Genomic DNA, 13,524 nt, shown 5'->3' with positions numbered 1-13,524 from the left:
CCAGGCATGGTGGCACATGCCTGTAATCCCAGGGTTTGGGAGGCTGAGGCAGGAGGATAGGACTTCAAAGCCAGCCTCAGCAAAAGCAAGGCACTAAGCAACTCAGTGAGACCCTGTCTCTAAATAAAATACAAAATAAGGCTGGGGATGTGGCTCAGTGGTCGAATGCCCCCGAGTTCAATCCCCGGTACCCAAAAGAAAAAGAAATATAAAAAAAAAGGTTTCCTTGTTAGAGTTGAATTCATGTCAGACAGATGGTCTTGCTGAACGGAACCTTTGCTGGGGAATGTGCAGACGTAAAGATTCCAGAACATCGTCTGGGGTAAGTCCTTGTTGTTTGGCTTTTCTATCTTCATTTCTATCCCGTACTCAGGCCTTCATGTTTAACTCTGGAAAATGTCATTCGACATACATGCCATTGTTCCTGCTCGGTCCACTGAGCTGTTCCAGTTAGAAAGTTAATGAAACATAATATATAGTCCTTGCAACCTTAGGAGTCAGAGTTTCTAGGTGTGAAGTAACTGAAGTGTAATGAATTATGAATTGCCTGGTGTAGATTTCAAGAGTGATAGGGATTCAAGGCAGAGTGGTCTAGTTAAACATAAGCTGTCCGAGATGGAGAGAGGAGGTTAAGAAAAAGAGGTGCAGAGGGAGAAAGAGACCTGAGCAGGAAGAACATAAACCGAATGTGAATTACAGACTCGTGGCAAATCGTGGCATGGCCTATGGTCAGGAGGAAGCCTACACAAATCAGTTTTGAGCAGAGTGGAAGCTTCTTATATTTGGGAGTATGGAAAGAAAGATCTGAAAAGCTTTTTGGAAAAAGTCTTGCCAGCCAGGCAAATTCATTAACCCCTGATACAGAGAGTCCTAGGGGACCATTGTTGGTTTTTAAGCATAAACATGAAAAAAAAAGCAGTGTGTTGAAGCAAAATCAATAGGAACAGACTGCATAGAATAAACTAGAGAAGGAATAGACTAAGGCGAGGGAGCCCATTGGTATAACTGTTGAAATGATCTAAGTGCAAAGCTCATGTGCATACAAAAATGTTGGAATCTCAACTCAAAAACTCCCTTGGGATGTTCATAATGGTGTATTATTAGGATGAACCATTTAAAAATGTTTTTGATATTTAATAATAGTCAGATACTGGCAATTCCATATGGTTCCACTAATAACTAAAAAAAAAAAAATCCAGAGAAATATGGACTTGAGGTATGGCTTGATCCAGCAGCTTAAAGATTTCACCTAGAGCTCAGTTTCTATAAGTCTTTTTTTCCTCTACCTTCTACCACATCAGCTTCCCCGCAAAGCTGCCTCTTCTTTCATTAGGAGAGCGGCACATTACAGTTCCTTTGAGGGGCAAAAAAAAGAAAGAAAGAAATGGCTTTCCTAGAAGCCCTTGTAAATGTCTTCAAATAGTTCCTTGGTCTAGAAATGAAATGTTCATCACTTAACCAATATAGTAGCTAGGCAATAGGATGTGTGAATTGTATTGTCATTTAGGATTCATCTTTTAGCACTTGGGATGGGATTAACTTAACTCCCAGGTAGCAAGGAGCTGATGCCAGGAGACCTTCTAGCAGAGAGGCTTCTGCCAAACATCACAGACTAGTGCATCTGTCTGGGAGGAGTCTTGGATTATCACACAGGAAAGGTCAGGCCTAGGGAGAATAACCAAGGCTGAGAAAAGGGAGCCGTCCTGCTCTGAGAAATAGCAACTCATGCTGGGCTCAGTGGCACATGCCTGTAACCCCAGTGACTCAGGAGGCTGAAGCAGGAGGATGGCAAGTTTGAGGCCAGTCTCCACAACTTAGTGAGGCCTTGTCTCAAAATAAAAAAATAAGAAGGGCTGGAGTTGTACCTCAGCCATAAAATGCCCCTGGGTTCAATCCCTGGTGCTGCAATCATAATAATGACAAAAATAATGTGTTTGTGGATGTGTGAATGTGTAAATGAAATAGGAACCCAACTTCTAGGAAGCAAACAAGAAGAAGGCCATCTTTAACCCAGGTAGAAGCCCTATCATACATACCTTGCTGGTTGGGGAGATCTGGATGCAGTGGTCTTCAGAAACTGTCCAAAGCACATTTGTGAAACAGTTTCTTGCTAACTCAGAAGAGTTATTAAAATCACCAGGAGGCCCTAGTTATTAGCTCATCATGGAAATGGGCTCATAAAACAGTCTGTAGACTTTCAGACCTCACAGAATTGCAGATTCTCCGTCTTGTCACACAAAATCACTTGGCACAATGTTTGACAAGCAGTTTTGCCCAATAGATTATCCCTGGCACTCAGCCCAACGCTGACAGAGTGCTTTCTCAAGATTGTAACCAATGCCACAGAGCACGCTGTCTGCCCTAAGGAGATGACTTGAGCCTCAGCTCATTACCAGATACTTCATATCCTCTGGACTCATCTGCACGTTCCTGCCCATGAACACCCAGCCTCCAAACCCCTCCTGCCATTTATCCCTGCTGGGAGCCATTAGCCAAGTAGGTATGACAATTTCCTTGCCAGCGTACCCCATGTTGCTTAGTGGAAGGACTCTTGGAAATAGGACATTTTGCAGTGACATTGCATGTAGGTGACCTTGCTCAAGGACCAAGGCGGATCCGGGTTTAGGGTGTTCCCGGTTTAGGATGATCCGAGTTTAGGGTGTTCCCGGTTTAGGACTATCCGGGTTTAGGGTGGTTCCAGGTTTAAGATTATTCCTGCTGGGAATAGGGCGTATCCTGCTGCCTGAGTTCCCCTTGAGTTCTCATGGGATTCAGACAGTATTTTTTGGGAGACAGAAGCCCAGTGGGGATGGATTTGGGCAGAGAATGTGGATTTCCCCAGAACGTGATTGTAGAGTGCTGGTGTGAGTTCGGGAATAAAGAGTTGCTGTTTGAATCTACAAGCTGTGTGGTGGCTCGTGACTGTGTGCCCAGCCAGACTGCGGCATATCCCCATGAGCACAGTAAGGCACTTCCTGGATAACTGTGTGCCATCTGCTAATTTAAAGATTTCATGGTGCCTGTTTGTCTGAATCACTTATTTTTGGGGAAAAAAAATAAGTTAAACAAAACCAGTACCCACACCCGTCTCTGGGGAGAATCCTTATTTTCCACCCTCTGAGCATCAAAGCTAATCTTTGGTGACTTACAGCTGGTTTCTCTCTGGTACTGTATTTAGTCCTTTCCATGACTTTGCACCTGGAGGTGTTACAAATTCTGCTTTTGTTTTTAGGTGCAATAGTCACAAGGCAGTCCGTAGAAAACAGGACAGGTGTTTGCACCATAAAACAAATCAATGGCCCCTGGGGACTTGGTGGCCTCCTTTTTTCCCCTGATTTCTTCAAATACCTCAGTCCCGCCCTCCAGGGACCAGGCACTCCACCAGGGGGACAGCTGGCTGAACAAGACCAAAGAGAGCCCTCAGCTGGACCCTTATTTTATGAAGACTCGATGACTCTATAATAAATAATAATTTAAAAAATCCACTTTAACCACTCTTTCCAAAGGTGCTCCGGGGTCGACCCCAAGGCAGACTTTTCCTCCAAATGCCCCAGGAGCAATTAAACAGAAAACAGGGTTGACGGATGCCGGTAATATGCAAACCAGCCACAGGAACACTAATCTCGCCAGATGTGTGGGTGGATTGAGAGCAACCTTAACATCTGTAAGATCGAATAGATGAAGCTCTAAAATGAGGTTGGTCTAGAGGTGGGAAAAGATGGGTGGATGCTGAGCTCAGCAAGTTTCCAGCCCCAACTCCCAGCATCTGCCAACGGCGAGCCTTCATAAGACAAGTGGCATCTTATTTGTGATGACATGCCAAACACTTCTGTCATTAGAGATGTGTTAGCTTCTTGTTGCTGTGACCAAAATATCTCGCAAGAATAAAGTCCAGGAGGAAGAGTTTATTCTGGGCTCATGGTTTTTCAGTCTGGGGTGAGCCAGCTCCATGGCTGGGGGGCCCAAGAGAGGCAGGACATTGTGGTGGAAGGGTGTACCCCCCCCAGCAAATTACATTCTCAGTCATGCCTACAGTGACCACCCGGTTATCCATTCCAATTGTAAATCCATCAAATGGTTACGCTTTCATGATCTCATCGTGTTACCTCTGGACATTCCTGCCTTCTCTAACATGTGCTTTTCCAGAGGATGCTTCACATCCAAACCATGATAACAGAGAAAGTGGAAGTTCATCTGAGAAGAAGCCACTGTCATTTCCCATAACTGATGGCCTGAAATTTACATCCCGCTGAGATTCAGCCCGGCCCAAATACAGGTTGAGCATCTCCAATCAGAAAACCCAAAGTGTTCCAAAAGCCCAAATATTTTGACACCACAAGTGAAAATTTCCACACAGTGAAACTTCTTGCAGACACAAAAACCACCTTCAGGCTATTGTAAAGTGTAAAGGAAACATAAATAAAGTTCATGTTTAGACTCATTTTCATTCCCAAGAGATCTCATTATGTGTGTACAAATATTCTAATATCTGAAAAAAATCCAAAATATTTCTGATCCCAAACATTTTGACAAGAGATGCTCAACCTACAATGTGCATTTATTTACCTATTATCAATGTTAATGGCAACACGAATAATAAAAATTGTTCATATTTCCAAATAATAAAAATATGTAAAGTAAGGCAATACTGGATAATATTTCACCTGTTAAATAGACTCTCTTTAGTTTTTAAATGGCAACATTCAATGCCAGAAAGGATGTGGTGTAAATTGGCATAGCTTCTGAAAAAATTTTGGCAATACATATTAAGAGCTTTAAAAATATGACTTTGGATGTAGTAATTCCAATTTCAGATACTATCCTATGAAAATAATTCAAGGTGCCAATTGCAATAATATGATACTGCTGAATAGGGAGAAATCTCAAATAATTAAATGTTTACATTATATCCACATGTTAGAATATTGTGCACATAATATATATTCTACTTTTACAAAGCTCATTATGTAATCATAATTGAACAAAGCAGGATATATATTCACAATGTTGATACACAGTAAGATGCCCAGTGCATATGTATACAATCTTATATATATATATATATATATATGTCTCTATATACTTTTTTAAAAAGTATTTATTCCTAAGTTTTAGGTAGATACAATATTTTTATTTTACATTTATGTGGTGCTGATTCGAACCCGGTGCCTCATGCATGCTAGGCGAACACTCTACCACTGAGCAACAACCCCAGCCCCTGTCTCTGTATACTTTTAAGTGTTAAAAAGACTTTTCTTTAAACATTTCTTCTTTTTTTTCTAAATGGTTATTGAACAAAGCAATTCTGATTTTTAAAAGTCTCCCTTCCTCACTTTAAAGAACAAAGATGTATTAAGCCATTAGCTTAAGCCCCTTGACAATATCCCATTAATCAAAACAAAACTGCAGATGCTCTATCCTGAGGTTTTTCTCTTTGAGTGGACAGGCTAAGGATTGCTGGAGTATGAGGTACAGTCCCTGCCTAGCTGACCAGTTACTGGCACACCTAACCTTACAGTTGGGGGCCACTTGAATAACACAGGCATACCTAATTATGAAAATCCCCCTTGTATCTAGGACTCTCCTAAGTTTAACAGTGGAGAATTTAAGCATTTCTTGCTAGATGCTGGGCATCCATAGGGGTTTAGTACCTTTTTTCTTGCTTATAACAAAATACCTAAGACTGGGGTACTTTAAAAACAAAAGGGTTTATGGAGGTTCAAGAGCATGGCACCAGCAACTACATCCCTCTGGTGAGGAATTCATAGCAGATGGCATCACAATAGCAGGAGGGAGTGGGTCAGGTGCCAGGCTCACTTATAACAACCCACTCTCACGGGCACTCATTCAGTCCTATCAGATAGGCCCCACCCCCAGCACCTCTTAAAGGTGCCACCACCTCAGTACCACCACACTGCGGAGGAAGATTTCCACTCATGGCCCTTGGGGAGACAAGATATAGCCACATCACAGCAGTCAGCAAACCTGCATGTCCCAGTGTTGGTCACTGGACTTCTGCATTGCTCCCTAGATGCCTGCGCTCTCCTGTCCCCACCTGTACCCTTATTCATTGAGACAAAGTCTTTGCATTCTTACCTTTCCAGACAATGGATCCAGCCAGGTTGTTTTGCTGGCTAGCAGCCCTGGCTAGTGATCCACTCATGGCCCCTCTGACTCCCTAGGACCAGTTGTCTCCCTGGATTTTCAAAGATCTCTTCCTCTTACCCTCTTCCACGGATACTTCATGGCTACTCTGCTAGGCAGTTCAACCACCCCAGTTGATGAAGTGTTCCTTCTTTCTTTTGGTCTCCACCACTCCTTCCCAGCTGGATTTCTTCTAGTTACCTGTGGGTGGGTAGGAAGCTCCGGGACCAGCCAGCCCAGACTATAGAGCTAGATCTCAGCCCCTCCTCGTCTGCAGAGGACACTAAGGCAAGACGGGCCTGGCGTCTTCTTAAGGTATGATGACTCCCTGCTCTTCTACCCAAGTCAATTCTAGAAGCAAGCTTCCCTGGATCCATGGCAACTGCAGGACATCCTTTATTGATTCACAGGGACAGTTCAGCTTATTGGACATTTGGTTATCATGCCATGTCCAATTTTTCTGAAATAAATTACTTGAGTTTTCCAAAATATATTTTATGAGACACAAGAGCAAAATTCAGGCCAATTGTATATCCATCTTTGGATGAAAGCTGTAAAGATACTGCTTTCCTTACATGCCATCAAAATTACAGGAATCTTCATCCCAAAGGAAAATCAACTGCCTCTCCTATGATTAGTTCTCCGGTATCAGAAGCATCCAGACAAAAGATAGATGAATGGTTCTGAGATGAGCAGAGGGAGAGGAGACAATGGAATACAGAGCCCGGTGGGGATCTAGACGGGAGTTTCCCTGAGATTCTCTGATTTCTCTCTTAAGTCTTAACCTCCACGTAGACTTTAGGTTTGCTAACCTCCTCCAGCACCTGTTATACCTACATTCAACAGGTGTTTGCTGAATGCCTGCTACACAGTAGGCACCACGGCAAAGAACTGGGACTATAGAAGGGATCATTAGAAAGCTACTCCCCACTATGAGTCAGCCTCCTTATATCAGAGAAAACATTCGGCATTTGGATTTTGGGGATTGGTTAACTTCACTTAGCATTATCTTCTCCAACGCCATCCATTTACCTGCAAATGCCATAATTTTATTCTCTTTTATTGCTGAGTAATATTCCATTATGTATATATGCCACATTTTTTTATCCATTCATCTACTGAAGGGCATCTAGGTTGGTTCCACAGTTTAGCTATTGTGAATTGTGCTGCTATAAACATTGATGTGGCTGTGTCTCTGTAGTATGCCGTTTTTAAGCCTTTGGGTATAGACCAAGGAGAGGGATAGCTGGGTCAAATGGTGGTTCCATTCCCAGTTTTCTGAGTATTCTCCATACTGCTTTCCATATTGGCTGCACCAATCTGCAGTCCCACCAGCAGTGTATGAGTGTGCCTTTTCTCCCACATCCTTGCCAACACTTATTGTTGTTTGTCTTCATAATAGCTGCCATTCTGACCGGAGTGAGATGAAATCTTAGAGTAGTTTTGATTTGCATTTCTCCAATTGCTAGTGATGAGCTTGGGAAGAATAGACAAACTCTAGATAGGGCAGAGGGGTGGGAGGGGAAGGGAGGGGCAGGGGGTTAGAAATGATGGTGGAATGTGATGATTATTATTATCCAAAGTACATGTATGAAGACATGAATTGGTGTGAATATTCTTTGTATAAAACCAGAGATATGAAAAGTTGTGCTCTATATGTGTAATAAGAATTGTAATGCATTTCACTATCATATATAATTAAAATAATTAATTAAAAAAAGAAAGCTACTCCTTAACTTGATTTCCAGGAAAATTATTTAACAGTGGGTATGATCTCAGGTACTGTGGTGAATTAGGGCCATATTTTCTCTTCCTTTTAAAAATATTTACCTTAAAAACTGATACAGGTTGAGTTATCATTTATCTGAAATACATGGGACCAGTATTTAGGTCATAAGTATTTAAGGCCTAAAATATTTTCAAATTTTTATATATTCAAATATATATATTTTTCCCATGGGGAATAGATATAGGTCAAAACAAGAAATTCATTTATGCTTTGTATATAACTTATACACATAGTCTGAAGGTGATTTTATCCAATATTTTTAAGAATTTTGTACTAGCAACAAAATGTCATGTTGTGGAATTAACCACTTGTGGGGGTGTCTGGTCTTTACGCACAAAGTTTCAGCTTTGAGGCCAGGTGCTGTGGCACAGGCTTGTAATTTCAGCAACCTGGGAGGCTGAAGCAGTAGGATCACAAGTTGGAGGCAGGCCCCCAAGCAACTTTACAAGACTCCATCTCAAAATAAAATATAAAAAGCACTGGGGATGTAATTCAGAATAAAGCGCTCATGGGTTCAATCCCCAGTACCACAAAAATTTAAAAATTCAGATTTTGGAACATCTTGCATTTCCAATTTCCAGATGAGGGATATTCAACCTGAAGAGCTATTGGATGACTGATGAGAAAGATCAACTCGGTTTTTCCTATGTACTGGTGTTGGGATTGGATACTGGTAAATGTCATATCTGTGTTCAGTGTTCCCCAACAGTCTATAGATGAGCTGAGTGGTGTTGACCTAGTGCTAGGGTATCCCTGCTCCATAGAAGAATTCTAGTCCCTTATGAATACTGACCTCTAGAATTCAAGAATTTCTGAAAGCCCCCAAGGTGACTCTTACCTGGTCCCATGTCCTTGCCTGTACTACTCTTTCTGCAGCTTCCATTTCATCAGCATATTAACTTCATATTGTCCCTGCTTCCCTACCTGTCTCTGCATGGCTGGCTTCTATCCCTCCCCAGTGGGGAGAGCAGTCTGCCTTCAGACTTGACATAGTTCTGGAAGTACTCCTCAGAGTGCATCGCTGCACAAAATTTTAAGAAGCAAGAATGCTTCTATATTATGCCTAGATAAGGAACCCAGTGCTGGTGTGTTTGCACCACAAAAGGCTTAAAAATGTCTCCCTGTTCACATGCACTGTGCTTTTCCTCCATAGGTTATGGATATGCACCAAATTATCTGGTTTGGGGCAGTTTTATATAGGGGTAGGCTAGCAAATCCATTCTCAAAAAAAGTTGTTTTTTTTTTTTTTTGGATCTCTAATTTGTAGTGTTTGCCAATTTCTATGGTGTAAATATTCCCAAAATGGCAAAACTAAAGCTCCCAACTTGTTGTCACTGAAAACAGAGGCAGAAAGAGATGCATTTACTAGGATCTCACAGCAGGTGTGATCCAACTCCGACACACCTAGAATGTCATAATGGACAATGAATCACCTGCCAGAGACCCAAATGTCAAAGGTCTCAATTTCTTGTTTCCTTATGGAGGATTCTGTCTGGGGACTCTGCTGTTGTCCCTAGAGCCTCCCACTCCCGTGTCCTGCAAGCATATCAAAGATGACTTTGTATGCTGAGCATCAAATTGTGGATAAATGCAAATCTCTTCTCACACCTCCCCCTCCCCACTGCACCCCCAAGATTTGTATTTGCTAAATTTGTATTTGCTAACCCAAGGGAGAAAGTTTTCAGTATTCAGAAACAAACCATCAATAAAATAATGGCAATCTCCTCCTCCCCTGCCTTAGCCCATCCAACTCACCCTCTGAGACTGGTATTCATTCTTCATTCCATGGATGAAAACTAGGAGAGTTTCTATGACTTCCCTGGTCACTTTCAGACCAAGAAAGAAAAAAAAAAATGTGATCTGTGATCATTTATAGTCCTTATTCCAGGAATTAAAACCTCTCCAGGTCTAGGTAATATTTCATTCTAAATGTAACTTAAACATAAGTTTTCTCCCTTTCCCCAGCCTAAGCCTATTTATTATCACCCTTAGTGACAGATTGACTCGTCATAATTCCTTCCTCCCATGAGGGCATTTCTGCTCTCCTAAACTTGAAGCAAGGGGAGGAAGAGGAAATACTGGATCCTGTCAGCCATCTCCTACCTGGTACCAGTTCATCTGCTGACATTTGCCTGGGGCCGGAGAAGGTATTTCAGCCAATTTCATCTCCTAATGTTCTTTGCGGGTCCATTGGATACACCTTAAAAAAAAAAAAAACAGCAATTCACTGGTGTAGGTACAAGAAACCTTCTTCAGATGGCAGGGATATTTGATGACATGCCCAGCCGCCTTTCACTGACACATACTCTCTTCTCCTGGTGTCACCACTGGGCAAAATCTTAAACTTTCCCAGATTCAGCCCAGTGGAGACCTTATTCCTAGTCACTGAATTGTTCAGAATAACTACCAGGTAGGTGGCAGTATTGCTATTTTATAAAGGAGGAAGTTTGGACCCAGGGACAAAACTTATGTTCCTGAGGCCTCCAGATCACCCTTATGTGTCAAGACATTGAGGCACAGAGGTGTCCTTTGAAACACAGACTTACAGATTTCCATCTCAAATGGACCAAATAATCATCTGGGGTCACCTAGTTCAGGTATCACCTCCCAAAGGGATAGTTCTAACTCCAGGTCCTTTTTGTTTTTGTAATTCTGGGGACAAAACCCAGATGCACACCGATACTAGGGCTCTATCACTTAGCCACACCCCCCAGTCCCTAACCTAAGGGTTTTTTGGTTTTGTTTTAATTGTTTATTGTTTTTGCTTGGTAGGGCATTGAATCCAGGGGTGCTCTACTATTGAACACCATACCAAACATTTTTTTTTCTTTTCTTTCTCTTGAGACAGGGTCTCACTAAGTTGCTAAGGCTGGCCTCAAACATGTGATCCTCCTATATCAGCCTCTGGAGTCAATGGGATTGCAGGTATGCACCAGCAGTGCCTGGCCCTAACCTCATGTCTTGATGAAGGCAATCAAGGGAATTTTTAGAGGGTGTTAATGCTCACGTTCTTCCCTGAGACTGATATACTATGTGCTAATGGTATAATACATTTGTATAAAATAGGCATATTTATGTTAAAAATATCTGAGACAAAAGTGGTAATAATGACGTAATGTAAAGTGTCATGTGTAATGTTGTGGGTGTTGGACAAGGAAAAGAGCACTACAGCATTTGAATAAAAACTGGGCTTTATTTAATAATAATGGATCAATGTTGGTTTATCAATTGTACAAAACATACCCCACTAATGTCAGATCCTCGTAGAAGAAACTGGGTAAAAGGTAGAAGGGAGCTTTCTATACTATCTTTGCAATTATTTTGTAAATGTAAAGATATTATGAGAATAAAGTATATATAGACCCTAGATTTCTTATGTAGAGAATATATATCATGTTAGTTGGCTTTGGGTCTCTGACCAAAATACTCGACAAGAACAATAGTAAAGGAAGAAAGGTTGATTTGAAGTTCACAGCTTTAGAGGTCTCTGTCCACAGGTGGTAGACTCCATTGCTCAGGGTGAACGGAAAACAGGGCAGCAAGTCATGGCCAAAGCACCTGGTGGAGGAAATCTCAGCTCATGGCATCCAGGAAGGACAGAGAGGTAACAGGGAAGGAGCACTGGGAAGACCTGCCCTTCCAGGGGACTCCCCAGTGACCCACCTCCTCCAGCCACACCCCACCTGCCTACAGTTACAGGGCAGTCCATTCACATGAGGGTGGACTACTAGGTAACAGCTCTCACAATCCAATCCTTTTGCCTCTGAATTATCCATAAAACAGGAACTTCAGGGGGATACCTTATATCCAAAACATAACATGTATCTACTCTGATACATATTATCTCTATACATATTTGATAAAGATAGATACAGATAGACATATATGTATATGTCTATTTATTATGTAGAGAAAGCATATCTGCGCAGTTTTTACATCCATATCTTATTTCTTCTCAATACTAAAAGAGTGAAAACCCTTTGCCAATGTGTTTAAGAAACTCAATTCTGGTTCCTTTTTTTCTTTTCTTTCTTTTTTTTTTTCTGTGCCCTTGGGATGCATTTCTGGCTTCATGACCTTAAACTTCCAGCAGCCCTGGAGTCTGATAAATGTGAGCTAAGCTATTCAATTTTCATTTTTGCCTTGGCTGCCTCCAGGAAGCATTGTCTTAAGCTGTAGGACTCCATAGGTGGTTTCTGCAGAAGATCATGGCTCTGTGTGTGTGTGTGTGTGCGCGCGCGCACACGCATGTCCTGCCCATTGGGCTACAGGTGGCTGCATGCTGCCCCCCCTCCCCAATTCTGGGGTGTCTATGGTGCCTGCTTTTCCCTCAAAATGCACATGTATGTGTGTGAACAGAAGAGAGATCTTCAAAATCTTTCAAGTAGGAAGTTTCCAATTATGCAGAAACAGGGATTCACCTCCCTGGACCCTGCTCCTTCGGTCCACCCCTGGATCTCATCACAGAGCCCCACACAAGCCCCTAATCTAGAAAAGTACCTGTGCTTGTAAGTCTCCTCGCCTGCTTTCTTTCCACCCCGGTGCCTTGCTGGATGTTTGTTTACTTGGGCATCCTCCGTCTCCCACCACTAAATGGAAACATCGTGAAAACAGGGATGTTTTCCTTTTGTTTTGCTGTCGTAACCACGGTGCTCAGAAAAGCAGTTCTTCAACTTTGCTGCACATTATAATCACTTGGGGGAGGTTTGAGAAGCTTCAATATCCAGGTCACACCCAAGACCTATTAAGTAGGGAGTGGGCCCCAGGTGTCAGGGCTTTTCATAGCTCTCCTGGTCTGATGGCTAATTTTATGTGTCATCTTGTCGAGGCTTTGGGAACCAGTTGTTGGGACCTAGATGTTGCTGTGAAGGTTTTTTATTTTTGTTTTATTTTTCTTTTTAAATGAGATTAACATTGAAATCAGCAGAGTGTGAATAAAGCAGTGACCCTTCATGGTGTGGAAGGGCCTCATCTAATCAGTCCAAGACCTTAACAGCAAAGACTGAGGTTCAAAGATGAAAAAATTCCACCTCTGTGTGGCCTTCAGATGCAAGACTGCCACATCAACTCTCCCCTGAGTCTCCAGACTGAAGCTCTTCCCTGCAAATTTCAGACTTGTCAACCCCCACAATGGTAAGAGTCAATTCCCTAAATCAATCTCTCAGCGCCCCCCCCCTCTCTCTGCATATATCCATCTTATTGGTTCTGTTTCTCTGGAGAACCCTGACTAATGCGCCCAGTGATTCCAAGTCTGAGAATTATTATGTGATTTATGACAGTGTTCAGGAGTGAAAGGTAATTGGTACATACTCCTGGGGCACCTGAGTATCTATTATTATTATTATTTTGCTGCTTCTTCAGGCTTTGGGTGTGGACTCATGCCAGCAACTCTCTGGGAGCTTTCAGGCCTTCACCTGGCACTGGGGCTATATCATTGGTCCTCCTTGATTTAAGGCTTCCAACTTCTTGGACTGGGGAAAGAAAAATATATATACATCTTTTTATTTAAAATATATATGTATGTATTCATTGTATTAGAATAGAACTAATTCTAGAGAAATCTAATATATCCAGCCCCTTAGGATTCAAAA

At 42.1% G+C, this 13,524-nt stretch overlaps 1 long non-coding RNA gene across 1 annotated transcript; it reads left to right on the top strand.

The window, feature by feature from the left end:
- Window positions 1-20: 20 nt before the first annotated feature.
- Window positions 21-11,638, top strand: LOC131423262 (uncharacterized). Its single transcript, XR_009224583.1, has 4 exons — window positions 21-322; window positions 9,926-10,080; window positions 10,782-10,858; window positions 11,431-11,638. It is a non-coding gene; the product is annotated as an uncharacterized LOC131423262 (long non-coding RNA).
- Window positions 11,639-13,524: the final 1,886 nt, after the last annotated feature.

This window comes from Marmota monax, unplaced genomic scaffold (assembly GCF_021218885.2).
Source record: "Marmota monax isolate L192 unplaced genomic scaffold, Marmota_monax_Labrador192_F-V1.1 WCK01_AAM20220418_F8-fsc00251, whole genome shotgun sequence".
NCBI classification, from domain to species: domain Eukaryota; kingdom Metazoa; phylum Chordata; class Mammalia; order Rodentia; family Sciuridae; genus Marmota; species Marmota monax.
This window is presented reverse-complemented; position numbering and strand designations above follow the sequence as displayed.